The 15,172-nt window shown below is 39.2% G+C and overlaps 1 protein-coding gene across 2 annotated transcripts in view; it reads left to right on the forward strand.

Annotated features, from left to right (window-relative positions):
- The first annotated feature begins 1,965 nt into the window (after positions 1-1,965).
- LOC138158179 (polypeptide N-acetylgalactosaminyltransferase 11) overlaps positions 1,966-15,172 on the forward strand; it is a 71,117-nt gene continuing 57,910 nt past the window's right edge. The window contains exon 1 of one of the 2 annotated variants that reach the window (XM_069084279.1): positions 1,966-2,197. The gene's annotated coding sequence lies outside the window, so the exon portion shown is untranslated. The remainder of the gene's footprint in view (positions 2,198-15,172) is intronic. The other variant, XM_069084263.1, reaches the window with a different exon arrangement.

The raw sequence follows: 15,172 nt of genomic DNA on the forward strand, positions 1-15,172 counted from the left end.
TCCCCCACCCACTGAGAAGGAAAACATTATGCCAATTATATGTGAAACCATGTAAAACATTTCCATATCAGCTGTATCATTTTTTAAAAGAGGTAGCTAGAAAATTATCCTTCAATTTGCACTCAGAGTTCATGAGTTCTCTCTCTGGAGGTGGATAGCATTTTTCTATCACTAGTCTTTTGGAATTGTCTTGGATCACTGTTATTGATCAGAGTAGCCAAGTCTTTTGCAGTTGATCATCTTTATAATATTGCTGTTACTGTGTACAATCATCTCCTGGTTCTTCTCACTTCTCACATGCCATCAGTTCATATGGGTCTTGCCATGTTTCTTTTGAAACCACTCTCTTCATCATTTCTTATAGCACAATAGCATCTTTTTTCATGTTTTTATGATTAAGAACTACCTAAGTCACTATTGAGAATTATATTGCATGCTTTGTGAGGGAGTATATAAAAATTGTTTGAGGTGGATAGAGGTCTGGCTTTAGGGAGACTGAGGTTCAAAGTCCTGCTTCTGACACATAGGCATTGCTCCAAACAACTCTCTGGGAGCTATACATTATGGACCAGTTTTACATCTGTATTGGTATGGTGGATTTCCACATGGGGAGAACCTTATAATAATAAAATAATCATAAATTCTAGGCGTCCTTTTTGAGCAGGAGATAAGATATGGTCAGACCTCAACTTCAGGAATATCACTTGACAACTGTATGAAGAATGGATTGTTGAAGAGAAAGAAACCAATAAGGAGTTGATTGCAGTCCAAGTAACAGGTGAACACTTAAACTAAGGTGGGAGCTTTGTGTGGTGGGAAACTCAAGAGATTTTGTGCAGATAGAATTGAGAGGAGTTGGTAACTGACTGGATATTGGATAAAGAGGAGCTGAGGAGACTGAGGTTGCGATCTTGTGTCTGGAAAAATGGTGGGTGGTGCCTTTGACAGATGTAGGAAAGCTAGAAAGAGGTATTTCAGAAGAAAGATATTAAGTTTTCTTTGGGGCATGCTGATTTTGATATAACTAGGTGACATCCAGTTGGAAATGTCCAGTAGGCAGTTGGGAGTGCAGGATAAGAGAACAGGAGACCAATGAGGATTGGGTTTGGGAGTGAAACAGAAACGATAATCGAATCCATGGTAGCTCTCAGAGTGTAGAGACAGAAACAGACTGAAAGACATCTCTGGAGTAGACTCATGCACAGGGAATGAGACATGGATAATCCCAAACCAGGGAGGAGGTGGTTCGGCTGCGTCACCAAAAGAGGTCCAGAAGGATGAGAACCCATTGGATTTAGCTCGTCCATCGGTGGTGATGAGGCTCCACTGTGACCCAGTGGATAAAGCGCTGGCCTTGGAGTCAAAGCCGGCTTCAGACACTAGCTGTGTGACCTTGGGCAAGTCACTTAACCCTGTTTGCCTTAGTGTCCTCATCTGTAAAATGATCTGGAGAAGGAAATGGCAAACCACTCCAGCATCTGCTGAGATGAAGTGCGGTTATGAAGGCCGATTAGACTTAAAAAGGAGCACTTATGTGTATCCCTAGCCCTTGGCACAGTGCTTGTAAGTTAAAGGCAGGGCAGGCAGGTATCGTGGGCGACAGCGGATCAGCTTCAGAACCGAGGTCCGTTCCCCGCCCGAGGCACGGCTAGAGGCCAACCGCGCCGTGTCAGCGTTCCCAGAACCCACGTACCCCTGCTTGCTTCCCGGGTGCTGCGGACGGAGGGCCGGGCAGGGCCAGAGGCAAAGGAAGCTCCTCTTTCTTGCTGAGCAACCGAGAAGCGGGGGAGGAAAAGTGGGAAGGGGCGTCCGAGCTGAGGGAGAGCAGCGGCAGGGCGGAGGGGCTTTCTGCACAGTGACGAGAAGGCGCGGCGCCTCGCTCGCGGGCTCCGAGCCTCGGCGGAGGCGCCTGACGCGGCCCGGGCGCCCTGACGCGCAGGTCACGTGGGCGCCGGGCGGCGGCGGCCGAGGTGGCTCGCGCTGGGTTCCGCCTCTGGCTCCGGCTCGGGCTCCAGCAGCCGCTGCCGGGGGCGGGGAGGAGCTGGGCCACTGTGGGGAGCGAGGCGGCCCCAAGAGGAGCTCCGCTGCATGGGGGCCCCCCGCCGCCGCCTCTGTCTCCCGCGGCCGCCGAGGGAGCCTGAGAAGATGCCGCAGTCCGACTGTCGGAGAGCGGTGTTCCTGGGGTGCCGGCCTGTGGGTGAGTCACCGATCCCCGTCCCCCTGGGCGCCTTCCCTCTCCCGAGAACGGGGTGGTGGCCGCGTGGCCATCCTTCCCGGCGACTGAGCCGCGGGCGCGTAAGAAGCGCTGCCAGTCACCGGCCCGTGGCTCCGCCCCCTCCTTCCCCCGCCCCCTCTCTTCCTTCCTTCCCTCTCCTTTTCTCTTTTCTTTTTTCTCCTCTTCCCTCCCTCTCCTCTTCCCTCCTCTTCCTTCTCTGTCTCCTCACTTCCTCTCTCCCCACCTTCTCCATCTCCCCCCTTCCTTCCTTCTCCTTTTCCTTTCCTCTTCCCTGGCTCTCCCTCTCTTCCCTCCTTTCTTCCCTCTCCTCCTCTTCCTCCCTTCCCCCTTTCTCTCTCTCTCCTTCCCTTTCTCTGCCCTTCCTCTCTTTCCCCTTCCTTATCTCCCCTCCTTCCCATTCTCCTTTCTTTTTTCTCATTCTCTCCTTCGTTCTCCATCTCCTTTCTCCTCCCCATCCTCATGTCCTCCCCTCTCCCTTGCATCCCCCCCCCCACCCCCCCCCCCCCCCCCCCCCCCCCCCCCCCTGCAGCATCCTCGACACTCAGGCCTCCCCCCCGTTCCTCAAGTCCTTGAAGGGCAACCTGAAAGCAGCCCAACCAGCTGGGCCTGACCCCCGGTCCTGATTAAGCACTCAGGATTCTCTGCAGCCTTCTCTATGTCGTTATCTTTAGGGAAAAGTGTTATGGATGGTGACAGCCACCTTACAATTCAGCCCCGGTCTCCCACTCCCTTTAACTGTTGTGCTTGTCGATGGAACTGAGAATTTGGGCTAAATGTCGTAATTGGGTTTTTTCCTCCCAGTATAGAAAATGATAGTTAAAGTTGCTCTGTGGGATATACTCATTTTCACAGCATCCTTGATACATAGAGCTGGAAGGGGCAAACCCCTAGTTTTGCAGATTATGTAGCTGAGGCCCAGAGAATCAAGTTTGGCAGTTAGTAAGGGGACAAAGCTGGAATTTAAAACCAGGTCCACTGACTTCTGTCACACTGCTCTGGAAATAAAATCACTCTAGAGATGGAAACGATGAAAAAATGAGATCTAGGACTTTGGGAGTCTGACCATGGGTTACTTAAAAATCCTCAGTGGAAAAAGATGCTGCTGCTGGGATTTGGGGGAAAAGGTTTCCCAGAATTACAGAATTTAGAGTTGGATGGGCCTTTCAGTGGAGGAGACCCAATTTCCAGGTTTGGACAGCCCTAATTATTACAATGTCTGAATTTAAATACTTGAACACTGCTATTATTGCCCCCCCCCCTTCTGTTTTCTAGAACATTATCAGTTCTTTTCAGTGAGTCCTTCACCAGGTTCTTCATCATACTGGTTGCTCTCCTTCGCTTTTCGAACCCCTTAAACTGTGGGGCCTCTACTTGAATACAACACTCCAGGGCAGAGTCCAGCTACCCAACACAACCTTATTCCTGGAAATGTTTTGCCAAAGTCACATTAAATTTTTTTTTTTTTTAAAGCAATCGGGGTTAAGTAACTTGCTCAAGGTTACACGGCCATTTATTTCTGGGTGTGGTGCTGAGCATCCAAGCCCAGATTTGATACCCAGGTCATCCCGACACTGGAGCCGGTGCTCTTACTCGCTGAGCCACCTGGCCACCCCCAGTCACATTAATTTTTAAGAGGAGAGGTAAAGCAGTAGTATGACATAGTGGAAAGAGCATTGGATTTCTGTTTGGATCTGGACTCTGCTGCTCCTTGTGTGACTGTTAGGAAAGTGGCTTAACCTTATTAGGCCTCAGTTTCCTCCTCTGTAAAGCAAGGGAACTGGATTATATAATTGCTGAAGGACTTTCTAGCTTAAAAGATTGTCATCTGATAAATTGTAGAGATCAAGGGGACTTATTTTTGAAGGGCAAGGGACAAGGACAGGCAGTGTTGTTACTGAGGGGGATGTATTTTAAAAGTAATTTTAGTAGAACATGAGAGGAAAGAAACTTAGTTACAAAGTCTAAGGGTGATTGTGATGTATTCAGTGCTACAAAATCTTTAGGAGAAATTTTTTTTGTGTTATTGGAAGTTAAACTTGTGATCCAGCATATAGTTCTGAGCAGTATTGGAATCTTTCATTTAAAAGTATTTTCTTTGACTTCCTCTTGTATTTTAAATTAAGATAGTGTAAATAATAAATGCTGTGAGGCATATTGCAACAATGATCAACTGTGAAAGACAGCTACTCTAATTTATACAATGATGCAAGACAAGTTCCAAACGATTCACAATTAAAAATAACTCTCCACATTTAGAGAACTAATGAACTCTCACTGCAGATTGAAGCATACTTTTTTATTTACCTTATTTTTCTTGCTTTAGTTTTATTTGTTTGTTTGTTTATTTTGCAGTATGGAAATATTTTGCATGATTTCACATGTATAAATGATATCATGTTGATTGCCTTCTCCAAGGGTTGGGAAAGACCTTGAGGAAGAGAGAATTTGGAACTCAAAATTTTAAGAAATGAATGTTAAAATAAATATATTAAAAAAAATACTTAGTGTGAGGTGTCCTTAACACTGATATCTTCTGGCCACAAATGTCCCATAATTTCTTTCTTGGTACAATTAAAGCATTTTATTGAAATTTCATTTCATGACTGGTAGCTTTACATATTACCTTTTGGAGGCATGGGGGATTTTTGTCATGTTATCCCATTAAATAAATGAAATATTTTGTGACTTGGGCTGAGGAATTCATAAAAGATAGTACATTGGAAAGAATCTATAGTTGAAGAAGATGTGGGCATCCTTTAGAGGGTCATACAACTAAATATTCACTCATGATCTAGAGAGCCAGTAAAAAGAGAAAATAAATACCCGGAAGAGCTGACACTAAGGATAAGAGAGATTCTTTCAGTTTTTGGCAGGCACAAAGTAACTTGTACTTTGAGGATATGGATGTATTCTTGAACACACACACACATTATCTTCACTTCCGTAGGTGCTTATCTACCTGTCTCCAAACATTTGTGATATTGGAAAGGGATACCAGACATCATGGTCCATAAGAGTCCTTATGATGGGATGCCGTTGGATCAGATAAAGTCTATAGATATTTTCTCTTTCCCTTTTCCCTCCTCCGAAGGGATGGAGTGTTGGGCCTAGTCAGGAAGACTTAAGTTCAAATCCAGACTCAGTTATTAACTGTGTGACCCTGGACAAATTATTTAACCTGTTGGCCTCATTTTCCTTATCTGTAAAATGGGAATATCACCTACCTTACAAGGACTGTTGTAAGGATTAAGTAGGATGGTATTTGTAAAGCACTTGGCATAGTCCTAGCACATTGTATGTACTTAAATGCTTATTCCCTCCTCCCTGTCCTTCCCCTCCCCTTTCAGATAGTAAAGTGTATACTAGAGGCAGAAAATCAAAGCAGTGGTGGAAAATTAAGGAGTGAAATCATTCACATCCCCTTCGCACAAATGGACACAATCTTTTACGTACAGGTGTTTCCTTAAATCTAGTTTTATGACCCCTTTTAATGTAATAGTGTTTTTTGTTTGCAGTCTAGAATTCTTTTCCTTTCAGTGACAAAAGACTATATATTTACCAATTGGTAAAAAGTATATTATCTGAGCAACCAGAGGATTCTGAGAAATCCTAATGCCAATATGCTTTGTTCTGAAAAAAGTAAATATCTAGTTTTTGATGTGGAATTTACTGTATTTGAAATATTTTAGTAGAGTGTGAAGGAGGAATGGAATGTCTACATTCCTAAAGATGCACTCACAACTCTATAGGTAAATCTTTATTTCATTTTATTTACATAGGTTTGTAGGTTCTACATTTGTGTTTTATCACTGGTTGTTTTGGGTAATATGGCACCAAAAAGCTGTTTCCCCATGTGACCAACAGACGTGATTACACAAAACAAACCACAACCAATGTGATTTTTTTTTCGTTTTCTTTGAATCTTATGAGTCAGTGCTTATCAGAAACTAATGGTTCATTTACTATCAAATTAGATAAGAAAATTCTAATAATTTGCCTACATAGACCCTCAGATATTAATTTGTCATATAGTATCATAGATTTTGAACTGGAAGAGACCTTAGATTTAATCTCATCTATGCTTTGCATTTTACTGTGGAGAAAACAGAAATAGAGAGGCTGTAGTTTATCCAACATAGTAAACAGAAGAGCCAGTATTCCACTTCAAATCCTTTGATTCCAAAACTAGTACTTTTTCCCACTGTACCAAGCAGGGGTATTTAAAAAACCAACATTAGTTGAAAACAGTGTTATTGTACCTTATGTACTGTAAATATCTGACTAGTACTTGTTTTCAAGATGCCTCTCTGTATTATAGTGAGTTAAATTCTTCATTTCACTTAAGAAAACAATATTCAATGTAAAGAAAAATAATCAGATTGATGCTCGAGAGAACAAAAATGATATGCTTTGTAATTGAAAATTTCAGTGACTTCTTGCAAAATTATCTTCACTGCTCTGTATTTCTTTCTTTTTTTTTTTTAACTTAAGATGACCTTTTAATGTCTACCAAAGCTATCTAATAATTCACTACTAATTTGATGTGATCTTTATTGGTAGAATGAGTAAGGAATGAAATCACACATCCTTAAAATAAGTATTTAAGTATGAGTTTTAGACTTTGCAAAAAATTGTCAAATATCACTAGATTCTAATGCTCAGTATATTTTATGTAATATTGTTCTATACTTGAGAAAGGTACCCAGAAGACTTATGCAAAAACTCCTCTCACAGAGAGGTATAGTTGCAAAATGGATTTGCAAAGACATATTTTCACAATTCATGCAGAGACTACTAGAAATTTCATTAAAAACTGACAGAACACCTGATGTTTTGGATTATGTCAATACAACTTCGGCCTTTGTTAGTAACATTCAAAATTCATAGTTGAATGAGAGTCGTAATCCCATTAATAAATAATTCCCAAGCATTTGCCTTCATTGTAACATTACCTTTTTTTAATACCTTATCCCTCACTTGTTCTGTTTATTTTCCTCATCTGTTGATAACACTTTGAAATTCATTTTCTTCAGCAGTCATTTTTTTCATATTTTTTTGTGAGAACTTGAATATGTTAAGATTTATCTTATATAATAAGATATGTCTGCATCTATCTACATATATACACATGTGTATATTTACACATACATTAATAATCAGATAATATATATGCATTGATAATCAGATTATATGCAAATATCACGTGTATATATTGTCTATATTATCAGATTATATAAAAACTTCTATATGTAAATATAATGTACATTACATATTATACACACATTTATCAGATTATATATATATATATATATATATATATATATATATATATATATATACCTATGCATACTTCTTGATAGGGTTAATCTTGGCATGGTTAATTTCTCTCATGGAAAACAATGAAAAATAAAAAGTGCTATTGAAGAAAAAGACCCTCAGAGTGTTATCAACAGAAATATATTAATAAACATAAGCTTATGAAGAATGTATATTTGTATTTAAGTTCCTTTTTTCTTTAAAAGTTTTTATTTTGAATTTAGCATGAATATTTCCATTTATAAAATAGAACAAAAAAAAGAATGTATGTGAAACTACAAATTTCTATTATGTGTGGGGTTGGGGTACTTTTTAAAAAAAAGTTTGTAATAAATTCAACTTTTAAAGCTTTCCTCTTTTTAAACTTCTTTTCCCTGCTGTGCATTTAAAAATGCTTCAATGACCCTTTTTTAAAGCAACATTATTACTAGCTGTCCTCTCTCCCCCAAATGCTGCCTAGCAATGAAAAAGAAAGAAGAGAAAAATAGAAGCGTTCTAACAAAGAAGCATAGTGGAACAAAACAAATCCATAGATTTGCCATGTGTGTCTCATTTTGTACTTTAAGTCCATCATCAACCCTGTAATAGGAGATAGGTAGCATGCATCACCACTGGTTTCTCTGGAGTGTTGATTGGTTAGAGTTCTTAAGTCTTTCAAAGTTATTTTTCTTTAAAATGTTGTTACTATATAAGTTATTCTCCTTGTGCTTCCTTGATTGTGCATCTATTTGTACTTTTTTTTTTAAAGTAGGACAGTAATATTTAATTTCCCTTTTTAATACATCACATTTATATTATCTTTATTTTGTGATTCAGTTGTAAAATACTTTTAATAGGTGGTTGAAATGTTTGTCTTGGGAGTTATAATTCATCATCTCCTGATTATTAATGTATTTTATACTTCCTTTATTTTTCCTTTTGCTAAGGTTGGTAGGCATTATCATATGGAAAGATTGCATGTGACAGTGAAAAGATAGCTAGATTTAAGAGATGTGAAAGACTTTAGTGCCAGTGCAATATTTATAGTGCCCATGATCACGATAAAGACCATGACTATAAGTATCACATGACATTCGATCGCAAAATATGCGAAACTCTTTAGATAGAGCACAGAACTGAAGGGTTTATTCAGACACCAGAAAGCCGAATCCCAAAACCAGCAAGCCGATTCCATCATAGTACCGAAGATATTCAGAAGCCATATTAATGCTGAGAGCCACAGTGTCCTTCAGCCTTCCCGCAAACCAATACAAGATCAATTTTTGCTCACAAAACCCTTGCCTGAGCTTCTCTGTCCCCAGCTGTCTCCAACTGTCTGGCTAGCTCTCTACCAGCTTCCTGTGGTCTGTGCTTCTCCTCAGCAAACTCCTCCCACCACGGGCTCCATGTGATTACATTCAGCCTGTCAGGGGGCAGAGTTTATCTTCACCGCAGGGAAAGTCTTCAAACTCCCTCCTAGGTCTGTTAAGGGGCAGGGAAGATCTAATTAATTTTACTATGATGTATAGGATAGAGTTAGTTATGATCAGTGTATCCCAAATGGAAAGCATCACCATTCTGCTGTCTTCAGATTTGTTAATTTTCTCAATTTCCCTGTTAATGTTAAAGGTACTATCAATATTACATTGACCCATGTTAAAAATAATTTTTGACTCATCTCTTACCATCATTTGAGTACTTACATCAGAGGTTCTTTCTTTACCTTTTGTATTATGGACCTGTTTGGCAGTTTAATGAAAACTAAGGACCCTTTCTCAGAAGAAAAATTTGAATTTAAAAAATTTAAAATTTAAATATAGGACACAGGTTACAAAAGATACTAACCATATTGAAACACATTTCTCAAAAAACAAAACAAGTTCATGGACAGACCTTGGGTTAAGAATCCCTGATCTCTTTTCTGTTAGTTATGATGTTCTGGTGGAGCTTTCTTGAAATGTTTCTTCTATTCATCCTTTTCTAGTACTTTCACATCTCATCATATCATGTGTGGCTTATTATATAACTATCATGGTTTCCCTTTCTTTTCTCCCTTTTATTCATTCTGTAGGTTATGGTCTAGTTAGTTTTCTCAAAATACTGTTTTTAGGGAGACATAGTAACAATGGAAATAAAAATGGATTGACTCAGGACCTGGGTTCCAGTCCCTTCTCTGCCACACACTTAGAACCTGTGTGATCTTGGATAAGCCATGTCATGTTGCTGGCCTCAGTTTCCTGATTTCTTAAATGAGGGCATTAGATGACACCAAAAATTCCTTCTCAGGTCTTAAATCAGTGATCAAATGATTATTTCACTTGCTCAGAATTTTCAGATTATTTCACTTGCTTCATTGTCTTCCTCTTGATCAGAGAATAAAAGACTAACTCCCTCTGTCAGGTAGTAAAGATCCTATAATCTAGATTTAGCCTACCTGTCTGACCTTATTTCTTCTTATTCCCTAACATGATCCATATTCAGCTAGCATATTCAGCTGTCTTCTGAGTGCTGTTTATTCTTTCCTTTTTTATGTCTCTTCTGTTAATTTGTGCACTCCTTTCTTCCATTTGTATTCTTCCCCAACCACTGTATGGCTCTCATATTTCTCTCTCCTCAGAATTTATGTGGGTGCTTAGTATTTGTAACATACATGTTGCTATTTAATCACATATCAGCCTCTTTTACTTTTAAGAAACTTCCATGTTTTTCTATTTCTTATCTCACCAACAAGATTGTAAACTTTTTTGGGGGTAGAGATTAGAGGGTAGTGCATTTAAAAAAAATCTATAATGCACTTGTGAAATATAGGTTGTCCCACTTAAATGGAGCTGTATGGAATACATCTTTTTTCCTGTTTTATTAAATTAAGAATATAGGCAACATTGTGAGGTGTAAAGAATGCTAGACTTGAAGACTTGGGTTCCAATTTCTCCTCTAACTCTTCCTAGTTCTCTTACTTGGGCATGGCCTTTAACTCACTGTTCCTCAGTTAACTTCCTAGGATTTATCTAAGTCATAAATAGATATGTAATAATGCATTTGTGGAGAGGTTTTCCATACTGGGAGTTCTATTATAATCATAGATCTTTTGAATATTGAAAATAAACATGTAAGGGACAGGGCTAGTAACTGGACCTGTGATTTCATTAATAAAAGGAACTCGGAGGTGAGGAAACACTCTACCAATGCAGATTGACACATTCTCTGTAACTTGTAATGTTAGAGAATTTCTTAGGGAACTGAGAGGTTTGATAACTAAAAGTTCACAGATCAGTATGAGGCAGGGCTTGAAACCAGGTCTTCCTGAGACCAATTCTTTAAACATTACACCATGATGTTTCAAATAGGCAATAATATAAATATTTTCAAATATACTCTGTAATTGTTGAAATAGATTAATTTGGTTTCTAGGTGAAGCTATTTTATTAAATAATTGTAAACCTAAGAAATCCTTTTTTTGGGGGGGAGGGGCAGTTGGGATTAAAAGACTTGCCCAAGGTCACACAGCTAGTAAGTGTTAAGTGTCTGAGACTGGATTTGAACTCAGGTCCTCCTGACTCCAGGGCCAGTACTCTATTCACTATGCTACCTACACGCCCCAAGAAATCCTTCTTTAAAAATTACTTTTATGGGGACGGCTAGGTGGTGCAGTAAATAGAACACTGGCCCTGGAGTCAGGAGGACCGACCAGCCTCAGATGTGTGACACACTTACTAGCTGTGTGACTTTGGGCAAGTCACTTAACCTCAATTGCCTTGCTTTCCCCCCTCCAAAAAAATTATTTTTATTAGTATCTTTTATTTTTTTTACATTATCAAATATATCCCTTTCTCCTCATCAAGCCATCCCTTATAACAAAGGTGAAAAAAGAAAGAAAAAATGGGGTGCAAAAAACCAATAATATTTTAAACAACACTTTATACCCATAGCCCCATAGTCCCCACCTCTGTAAAGACAGAAGGGAGGTTTAAAATAATTACAAATTAAAGAAAGAATCATCTTACCACCACCATCCAATCTGTGCTGCTATAACATATGACCTCCCAAATCTTGTTTGGTTTAAAGGCAGCTTAAATTTAGCATGTCTTTTTATTTTCAATGCTTTTTTTTTAACCTTCCATTTTATGCGTTAGTAGTAAATTGTTTTCTGTTTTTGGCTCTCGTTCTGTTATGCTGTGGGAAAAAGCCATCTGCTCAACTGAAATATTCAAAAGGGTATATTAGTAATGAAAATAAATGAAATTATGAGTTTTTGTATGATGGCACAATTCAGATACCTAGTAAACATCCTTAATTCAGTAACATTTACTGAATAGGTACTCTGTTGAGTAAGGTAATATGAAGAGATGTAAAGCCATTAGAAGACATGCAGTATGTCAGCCATTAGAAGACATGCAGTATGTCAAGAGAGCCTGTGTACAGCTGGAGTACTTAAAGCAGAGCAGCAACTCAGCAAAGCCCAGTATGATTTGATTAGAGAGACTGTGATTAAGCATGTGCTTTGTGCAGGATACAGCTGTGTGCTGGGGATCTAAAGCTGAAAATGAAGCAGTGCCTGCTTTCAAGGTGCTTGTGTTCTACTGGGGAATGCAGCATGTACAATTAAGTTTGAGGTTATTTGCAGAGGGAGAGAATAGTGACAGTTGGGAGAAATCAGGAAACTTTCTGCAGGAGGTGATAACTGAGTTGAACCTTGAAGAAGACAGTCTGAGAGGTGGATGTGAGTAGACTACACATTCCAGACAAATAGAATAAATTCTTGGTTATCTAGAAAGGTAAGGGTTGGTATTTTGGTTAATAGCTATCTAATACCATATATGAATTACTGATTTTCAGAGCATTTGAATCTAGTAAAGTATATTCAGCACAAAATCTTTTTGTGGGGGGATGATAGTAGTGTTGAAGACCTGTGATTTCATTGGTTTAGGGAATAGGGTTAAGTTCCTAGTGAAGAAAATCCTCTGTTAAAACAAATCTGTAAGTTGCTTGGGGACACTGAGAGGTTAGGTCACACAACTAAAAAATATACGGCAAAGGCAGAATTTGAACTCAAGCCCTGCTCCCTAGCCACTGTCTCTTGCTGTCTCTCTTCCTGACTGCTTGCCTCTCCCTGAATATGGTATATTTCTCCAAGAGGTAGTAGAGAAGCTGTTCTGAAGGAAACTCTAATCAAACAAATTGAAATTTTTTTCCCTTTTTAAATAGTATTTTATTTTTTCCAATTTTTACATTCATTTAAAAAAATTTGAGTTCCAAATTTTTTCCCTCCCTCACTTCCCACCCATCTCTAAGACAGTAAACAGTTTGATATAGGTTATAAATGTGCAATCATGTAAAACTTTTCTATATTAGAACTTATGAAGCAACTTACTGTATAGAAGGCAGTTAGGTGCAGGGTATACAAAGACAAAAATGTAACATTCTCTGTTCTTAATAAGTTTACATTTTGCTTTGAGGGATTTGTTCTGTAAAGTTTGGATTCAGAAGAAGGACTGCACTTGAAGACCTAGCGGGCCACAAGACCCCAGGTTCCCCACCTCTGCAGTAGTCCAAGTGACAAGGAGGATCTGAACTAAGAAGAGTTAGGGGAGTGACTTGTAGTGGCAATGTGAGAACAGGGAAATAGCAGATGGAAGAATTGCGGAGGAAGAAATGACAAGATTTGGCAACTCATTGGTCATATGGGGTGAGTTAATAAAGAATTGAGGATGATGCTGTGGTTGTGAACCTGGGTGAGTGGGAAGAGGACTTGGGTTTGAGAGAAAGGATAATAGATAATGTAATGAGATCTGTACAGATCTCAATACATGCATCCTTAACTAGTTTTTGTTACTCATTCTGTTCCAATGAAAATCAAAGGTAGCCAGGGTCTTACTTGTTTGTTATAGCCACTAGGTAATCTGGGGATCAAAGTGTGAAGACATTGGGAGGTATAAAAGGGTATTTTACCTGTGTACACACCCTGCTATGGCACCTGGCTCAGTTAGGCTGATTAGGTTATAATAGGCTATCTGGGCTATGCCCTGACATATAGCCGCAGGAAAACAAGTGTTGAAAGTATTGAGTGGGGGGTTAATAGGTGAAGGGAGCAATGTAAATATATTGTAGACAAGCCTATGATTGACCTTCTTGAGGAGGTTGAGATGTGATCTATCTTCTTACTCTCTGATTTCTTTCCATGACTTCTTTAGAACATGCCATGGTTCTGTCTGGGTACAGAACCCTGATTTGGAAACTGGTCTTGAAAGACCAAAGATGCTAATTGTATTGGACAGACTACAGGGTTAATATTAATTTTTTTCTTCCATATCTCCAACAGTGATGATAGCAACACATACATGCCCATACTTTGCCACTCTTGTCTGTGTTCTCACAAAAGTTACCACAAGAGATCCATGCAGTGTGTTGGAGGTCTTTCTTGATTTCCATTTCCCTTAACATAGAGAAGTTACCAGGGGAGCACTCTGGTTGTCCATATGTTATTCCTTGCTCATAACTCATGACCAAGCCATCTTCTCTTTCTGTCATACAGTCTTTTATGACATCCTTTACTCCTATTCTTTTTCAGAATTTCCCCTTAATTATGTATTACAGTTTATTCACACTTGCCATGTACCTTTCCATTGTGCTGTGATGTTCATCTTTAATTTTTCATAGGCAGTGGTATTGCATGTCTCCAATATAGCAACACCGGTAAAATCTTAATATTGAAAAGATGGACCTTTTCTTTTATTTCTTTTAAATTTGTTTATTTTTAGTTTACAACATTCAGTTACACAACTTTTTGAGTTCCAAATTTTCTCCCCCTGCCCCCAAGATGGCACATGAAACAATATGTTGACAATAGTCAAGTTGTAAAGAATTATAACCAATGGAATGAACCACGAGAGAGAAAAAGAAACAAAACAAAAAGAAAAAGAGAGAGCAAGTAGTTTGCTTCAATCTGCATCCAGACTCGGTAATTCTTTCTCTGGATGTGGACATCCTTTTCCCTCATGAGTCTTTTGGAGTTGTTACAGCCTTGCATTGCTGAGAAGAGCCAAGTCTATCAAAGTTAGTCATCACAGATACAGTGTATTTGTAATTGTGTACAATGTTTTGGTTCTGCGTCCCTCACTCAGCATTAGTCCATATAAGTCTTTCCAAGTTATTATGAAGTCTGTTTGAGGCTCCAGAGGAGAAAGTAAGGCTGGTGACCTTGCACAGCCCTCCCTTACTCAAATCCAAGTCAGCTGCAAGTCATGTCATCATTTCCTTGTTGTCATGGTCCTTTTCAAGAACGAAGGACAAACACACAATGAAGTCTGTCTGCTCCTCATTTCTTATAGCACAGTGGTATTCCATTACATTCATATACCACAACTTGTTTAGCCATTCCCCAGTTTATGGGCATCCCCTTGATTTCTAATTCCTTGCCACCACAAAAAGCTGCTATAAATATTTTTGTACATACGAGTCCTTTTCCCACTTCTGTGATCCCTTTGGGATAGGCCTTTGTTTTCTTTGGAAGCTTTTGGGTCAGTAAAAGGGCGTTGAAATGTTCTGAAGCAATCTAGCCTTCTCCTTTAGGCTGGAGAGGTGGACATGAGAAGAGTTTTAGGCTGGAGAAAGTTTATTTCTTAATATGTCCAGAGAGACTAA

The sequence above is a fragment of the Petaurus breviceps genome, unplaced genomic scaffold, assembly GCF_028583685.1.
Source record: "Petaurus breviceps papuanus isolate PSGF00001 unplaced genomic scaffold, PetGlider_PUasm1.0 115, whole genome shotgun sequence".
NCBI classification, from domain to species: Eukaryota; Metazoa; Chordata; class Mammalia; order Diprotodontia; family Petauridae; genus Petaurus; species Petaurus breviceps.